This window comes from Pinus tabuliformis, chromosome 7 (assembly GCF_031772625.1).
Source record: "Pinus tabuliformis cultivar Carrire ecotype Pingquan chromosome 7, CPIR1, whole genome shotgun sequence".
Classification (NCBI taxonomy): Eukaryota; Viridiplantae; Streptophyta; class Pinopsida; order Pinales; family Pinaceae; genus Pinus; species Pinus tabuliformis.
In genome coordinates, this window is record NC_142293.1 from 1,355,541,353 (window position 1) to 1,355,549,058 (window position 7,706).

Sequence of the window (7,706 nt, forward strand, 5' to 3'; positions counted from 1 at the left end):
ATTAGTGATATTTTTTCTTTTCATTCTTATTCCAATTATTTTTTGAAGTACTTAATGGTGTCCTGGCATCCTTGCACAAAGTAAAATAAATATTTTAAATTGGAAAAATTCCTATAATATTGATTCACCCCTCCCCTTCAATATTGTCCTAGTTTCCAACAATTTGTATCAAGGCCAAATTTCCATCAGACTAGTTTAACATCTAGGAAAATATCAAGGAGCATGGAAAACCAGGAAGGAGGATTTACGATTAGAGAACCTATGTTCAATGGAACAAGCTATGTGTTTTGGAAAGTAAGGATGAAGACCTAAATTCAAACACTTGGAGCAGATTTGTGGGACATTGTGGAGGAATTGTATCAAAAGCCTCCTATGGTGATTACCAAAGATCAGAACATGGAGTTCACGTGCAATGTTAAAGCGATGAATTCCCTGCTTGTTGGCCTATCTAAATTGGAGATTGTCAAAGTAATGGACTACACCTTTTCCAAAGCTATTTGGGACAATATGAGCAACTGCTATGAAGGAGAAAACAAGGTAAAGAAACCTAAACTTCGAGGGTATAGGATGAAATTTGAGTCTTTAAGTATACATGATGATGAATATATCACAAGTGATTTTTATGTGTAGTGTCCCTTGTGAAATTTCTTTAAGATTTATGATTTAAGTTGAATATTTGGATGAAGTATGCAATTTGATTGATTAGTTAGTAATAAAATAAGCCACGTGTTGTGTTGTAGATTTTTCTGGCACAACTGAAATATCAAATATATTCAAGAAATTTCCAGCACTGGATTAGAATTACAAAATATAATGGCACCTAGTAATATTTGTTGATAACTCTACAAATGGAAGACATTCTTGATTTTATGAAAAATGATAAGAATGATGAAATACTTCCTGGTTCCATTTCAAATGTTTGGAAAGGGGAACAATTTTATGGGACCTATTTAATATCAGCTCCCAGCTATTGTTTTCCCTAGTGTAACTCTTGTAGTTTCTCCTCTTGTCTCACTCATTCAAGATCAGTTTATGCATCTATCTCAGGCAAACATCCCTGCAACATATCTCAGAGGAAATATGGAATGATCGGAACAAATTTTTTTTCTAAATGAGCTTGGTTCAAATTTTTGTAGATTTAAGATGCTATATGTTACACCAGAGAAGATTGTAAGAAGTGATAATTTGCTAAGACATATCAAAAGCTTGCATTGAAGGGATTTTCTCACTTGAATTGTAGTTGATGAGGCTCATTATATAAGTTAGTGGGGGCACAACTTTAGACTAGATTATTAGGGACTTGATATCTTCAAGAAAATATTTTCAAAAACACCTTTATTGGCTCTCACTACAATTGCAACAACGAGTGTAAAGGAGGATGTTGTACAAGCACTTGGGCTTGTAAATTGTGTGGTATTTAAGAAAACATTCAACTGATATAATTTGAGGTATTCTATTATGCCAAAGACAAGTATTTTATTGAGGACATAAACAAATTTGTCAGAAATAACCAAAGTCATGAATGTGGAATAATTTAGTATCTATCACAGATGGATTGTGAAAAGCTTTTAGAAAGGATACAAGAATTAAGGCACAAAGTTGCATTTTGTCATGGTAGCATGGATCCTCAACACAGTGCATATGTCCAAAGGTAGTGGAGGAAAGATTAAATCAACATAATATGTGCTACAATGGCATTTGGAATGGGAATCAACAAACCCTATGTAAGGTTTGTTATTAAACATTCACTATAGAAGTCCATTGAAGGCCACCATCAGGAATGTAGTCGTGTTAGCAAGGATAACCTCCCTTCATCTTGTATGTTGTACTATAACTAGGTGATTATATTGGAGTAAAGAATATTCTTACACAAGGAATTTTGGAGAAAAGTCCAATGGTTTATAGAACTGGGCGCATTGTTGTGACCAATTCAAGAAGAATATTATAGGAAAACCTTGAGAATCTTTCATGCATGGTTAGTTGCTGTCAAAATGATGTGGATTGCAAAAGGGAACTTTAACTTTCTTGTTTTGCTGAGAAATTTGATGCCTCAAATTGCAAAAATACCTATGATAATTGTAGTAAGATAATAAATTTTATTGAGAAAGATGTAGCTGATCAACAAAATATGTTGATAGAGTTAATAAAAGAAATGGGAAAATGATTCTCCTCATCTCCTGTCTTGGATGTGTTTCGTGGCTCGATCAGTTAAAAAATTAAAAGGTACAAGCATGAAGGTTTGAGTCTTCAAGGAGCTGGAAAAATTCTCAGCAAGAGAGATGCTTCCGTCTCCTCCATCACATAGTTCTTGAAGATTTTGTTGTAGAAGGTATTATGAAGAGTGATGTGTATGGGTCACTATCATCCATTCTCAAGAGGCTATGAGGAATTTTATGTGACCTAGGAGATGGGCACATGAACATGTTATTATTTTGATTGGGTAACTATCTCCACCGTGAGGATAATGCTTGACTTTCTCAACGCGTCCATGTATCTAAAAGAGGTCTTCACCACCTACTACACTAACTATTAAACCTAATGATGAAAATTGGTCCACAACACCAAAATTTTATCATACTTTGTTATTAAAATGGACCAAATTTCAAGAATATGGGCCGAGATAAGGACATCAGTGATCCAGAGGTTTGATTTTTGTTTGGTGGAGAGCTTGGAAGTGAACTTGGGATTTTGTTTGAGTAATCCATGTAGATAAAGCTACTATCATCGAAAAATTAATAAAACCATATCTTATTGCACTTTCTATTCCACTGATTGGGAAGAAGGAAAACAGGTGGACCATTATCTTTTAGTTTGTGTTCAATGAAGGTCCTAGGCTACAACCTCTTCTGGTAATTAATGTGTTTGAGGGCATACCTAGCCCATGATAAAATTCGCTAAGCCAATCTCAACAGGGAGCAATAGTTTTAATAGACTCTTAGGTCATTTTCACTTTCTATTGGAATATGACCTTTGGTTAGTATCGACATTGAGCCGCTCTGCTAAAAAGAACGAAAGGTTGACTCCAAATGACCTGATAGGAAGCATTCTGATAGACTATTTTGGGAGTGCACTATCGATATGGTGGATCACACCACTTGTTGCTATGTTGGTAATGCCTCTCACTATTTCTCTTATTATGATTTTCAAGATGGTTTCTTCCATGATAACGCATCCTCTGGGGCGCAACTGAGATTTCGGTGATGGAGATTATAGGCCTTTGCAAATCCCTCCTAACATTTGGAAACAAATGTTCTGAGTTTTATTTTTCATCATAAGAAAATTGAAACAAAATAATTTTGATTGATATTGAATTTAGTGAACAATTAAGACACAAATGGATGCAAAGTAGGATATATAACAAATGCCTTATGTAATTCAATGTTGAGAATGTAAAAACCCTGGAGAATATCACAAAGTTTATATGGGAAACGCCGAAATTGCCTTTTAAAATTCATTTATGCAATTCTTAAAACCCTGGTGACATTGAAGGGTGCAAGCTATATTTGTTCAATTGTGGAATGATTTCAAATCCTTTTTCATATAGAATAGGTTACACTTCGTGCATACACCAGAATAATTGAAGGCTCAAATTCTTGTGTGTAGATCCACGAGATCTCGACAACATAAATTTCACAGGGTTTATGAAAAGGAGATCTCCTGGAAAGTTGATTGTAAAAACTACGAATTCATCGATCAACAGACAACATTAACCCCGATGACACCTTCAAGTTTTCAAAGACCAATATGAGTGGTCCCCTAAGCAGTATTTGGTTTCCAAGAGTGGTACGTGGTTTTTCCAAGTCATACAAGGGTACAACACCGAGACCCACATCGACATCCATATTTTCAATGAGTCCTGAAAACCAAAGATTGAAACTCATATATTATCTTATGATAAAGAATCAGGATATTCTTCTTAATGAAGGTCATTATATAGGTATGTTTACTTTAACATTTATCATTTTTATTTGACAAAAGGAAGATTTCTATATTTTTAATAACCAATTTTTATAACTATTTAAAAACAATTTTGTAATTAAATCAAGCATTGGTTCTTAAACTGACTCAATTTGAAAGTTAGCCAGTTAGGCTAGGGAGGGAAGATAAAAGCCCGAAAATGGCATTTTTGAGGGGTTTGGAGTCCAGTCCTCATGACTGGTATGGTAATCCAAAATTCTCTCCAAAGACTGGATAATATATTGCAATTTGATTCCAGTTTTGGGAATTTGTAGCCATTATTTTTCTCTCATGACGCAATATTCATCCATGTCTTTTCTTCTTATAGACAATGTAAGATGTAGTTGGTGCTTTAGTTTAATTTTTAAGCAATTTACTTATTTTACTCATGACAATTAATCTTGAAGCCCTTAATGAAGCACCCCATATCCAAGAACCTTATTCACATTTTCTTAGTCTTGCATTATTCTTTCTGTAGTAGTCTAGATTGAGATTCTTAAGTGCCTAATTTGGACCAGGTTTATTATTATTCTTCAATCCACTCCTCTAGTCCAACATTCTGAAGCTCTCAAACTTTATCTGGCCATTATGCTTTGGAAGACTAGGGTTTCCAAACTAGAAGTTTTGGTTACAATCCCACATGACCTGTCCTTCTAGCCACTGATTTTAATTATTTTTATTCAATTTAAAAATGTCTTGGGCACTGGTTCCCCCACAACCAAGAACCGTTTCCTGAGGAACAACATTTTTTGGCACCATTGTTGGGAAATGGATTAGAAAATTTTTCCTAGGTTTTCATAAAATTTGAATCTGATTCTTGAAGATGACAAGGTTCAACAGTTGGTTGTATATTCTCACCTGTGGTATTCACTTTGGTGTTCTCTTTTATGGGTTTCAACATGACAATACCTGCACTATTTTTTTATCAAAGAGAAGAATTAATTTAGTTACAGACAAAACCACGAAGGTCTTATGTTGCATATTTTTCTACTGGCCCTGTTTATGAGACTTATCTTTGAGATGAGGGTTTTGATTCCTCAAAATATTCTCTAGTTTATGACACCTATATATCAAGAGATGAAGATTTTATTGCACATTTCGAAGAATTTTGGCTTGCTTGAAAATGGAAAGGAAATGTCCTGCAACAACTTTTTCAAGAAGAGCCCATAGGTGAAGAGTTGAACAATGCTATGGATTCCCTATCTAAGGAGGTATATGTCAGCAAAATATTCATGAAAAGGAGGCAGCTGAAATTTTTTCTCATCAGTTCTATGATCCAGTGGCTGACTATATGACATTTTTCTTTGGTCAGCAATGATTATCGATTTTGGGGTATTTGGTAGATTTTCTATCTGAAACTATTTTATGGTGTGTGCCAATTTTAATTTTTTAATTTTTGTTGTGTGGAAGCATTAGGTCCAACACACTGATGTTGGGTTGGTTGTATTGGATGGTGGATTTCAGCTAAAGGAGCACATCTATGTATGTAGTAGGACCTATATATAAATAAGCTCAGGTGTTGAGCATTTTATTTTTTGTTGCAATTCTGCAGTTCAGCTTTTAGTCGATGAATAAAGGTGGTAGTCCCAGTTGGAAATAGGTTTGGAGGGGTTTTAGATTTCAAGAAGTTCAAATTTTAGTTTTCAGATTTCAAGGATTGTAGAATTTTAGATTTCACACCCAACTTAGGCACCTAATCTATGCTTTTTACCGCTTTATAGTGAAATCACTATCCCCAATTGGAGTGAGATCTTCTAACAGAGCCCGACACAACTAAAATATCAAATATCTACAAGAAAGTTATAGCACGGGACTAAAATTACAAAAGTTGATGGAACTTGATAATATTTTGTTGACAACTCTACAAAGGGAAGAAATTCTTGGTTTTATGAAAAATGATAAGAATGATGAAATACCTCCTGGTTCCATTTCAAATGTTTGGAAAGGGGAACAATTTTCTTGGAGTTATTTAATATTAGCTCCGAGCTATTTTTTTCCCTAGTGTAAATCTTGTAGTTTCTCCTCTTGTTTCATTCATTCAAGATCATACTATGCATATATCTTAGCAAACATCCATGCAAAATATCTAAGTGGAAATATGGAGTGGTCAAAAGAGAAACAAATTCTAAATGATCTTGGTTAAAATTGTTGTAAATTTAAGATGTTATATGTGATACCAAAGAAGATTGTAAGAAGTGATAATTTGCTAAGACATCTCAAAATCTTGCATCGAAGGGATTTTCTCACTCAACTTGTAACTGAAGAGGCTCATTGTATAAGTTAATGGGGACATAACTTTAGACTAGATTATCAAGGACTTGGTATATTCAAGCAAATGTTTCCAAAAATACATTTATTGGCTCTCACTACAACTATAATGACGAGTGTAAAGGAGGATGTTGTCCAAGCAATTGGGCTTGTAAATTGTGTGGTATTTAAGCAAACATTAAATTGATCTAATTTGAGGTATTATGTTATGCCAAAGACAAATGTATTGAGGATATAGATAATTTTTTTAGAAAGAACCATCGTGATGAATGTGGAATAATTTATTATCTATCTCGGATAGATTATGAAAATCTTTCAAAAAGGCTACAAGAATTAGGGAATAAAGTTGCATTTTATAATGGTAGCATGGATCCTCAACAACATGCATATGTCCAAAGACAAGGGACAAAAGATTAAATCAACATAATATGCACTACAGTGGCATTTGGAATGGGAATCAATGAACTAGATGTAAGGTTTGTTATTCAGCATTCCCTACCAAAGTACATTAAAGGCTGCCATCAGGAATGTGGTCGTGCTAGCAGGAATAACCTCCCCTCATATTGTATTTTGTACAATAACTATGGTGATTATATTGGAGTAAAGCATATGCTTACACAAGGAGCTGCGAAGCAAAGTCCAATAGTTTCTGGGACTAGGTGCATTGCTATGACTAATGAAGGAAGAATATTATAGGAAATCCTTGAGAATCTTTCATGCAAGGCTAGTTACTATGAAAATTATGTGGATTGTAGAAGGATATGTCAACTTTCTTATTTGGTGAGAAATTTGATGACTCAGATTGCAAAAAGACATGTGATAATTGTAGTAAGATGTTAAATTTTATTGAGCAGGATGTACCAGATCAAGCAAAGAAACTAATAGAGTTAATAAAAGAAAAGGGCCAATGATTCTCCTCATCTCATGTCCTAGATGTGTTTTGTGGCTCTATGAGTCAACAAATTAAAAGGTACAAGCATGAAAGTATGATTCTTCATGGAGCTAGAAAAAGTCTTAGCAAGGGAGATGCTTCACATCTCCTCCATTACATAGTTCTTGAAGATTTTGTTGTATAAAATATCATGAAGAGTGATGTTTATGGATCACTATCATCCATTCTCAAGAGGCTATGAGGAATTTTATGTGACCTAGGAGATGCACACATGAACATGTTATTATTTTGATTGGGTAAATATCTCCATCATGAGGATAATGCTCAAGTTTTTCAACATGCCCATGTATCTAAAATAGGTCTTCACCACTTGCTATGCTAAACATTAAACCTAATGATGAAAATTGGTCCACAACACTGAACTTTATCATACTCTGTTATTAAAATGGACCAAAGTTTGAGAATATGGCCCAAGCTAAGGACTTTGTTGATCCAGAGGTTGCATTTTTGTTTGGTGGAGAGCCTAGTAGTGAAGCTGGAATTTGATTTGAGTAATCCATGTAGACAAAACTATTGGCATCGAAAACAA

At 34.3% G+C, this 7,706-nt stretch overlaps 2 pseudogenes; both read left to right on the forward strand.

Annotated features, from left to right (window-relative positions):
• Nucleotides 1–954: 954 nt before the first annotated feature.
• LOC149252587 (ATP-dependent DNA helicase Q-like 4A) lies at nucleotides 955–2,385 on the forward strand (annotated as a pseudogene).
• Nucleotides 2,386–2,610: 225 nt separating this feature from the next.
• LOC149252588 (ATP-dependent DNA helicase Q-like 4A pseudogene) lies at nucleotides 2,611–7,358 on the forward strand (annotated as a pseudogene).
• Nucleotides 7,359–7,706: the final 348 nt, after the last annotated feature.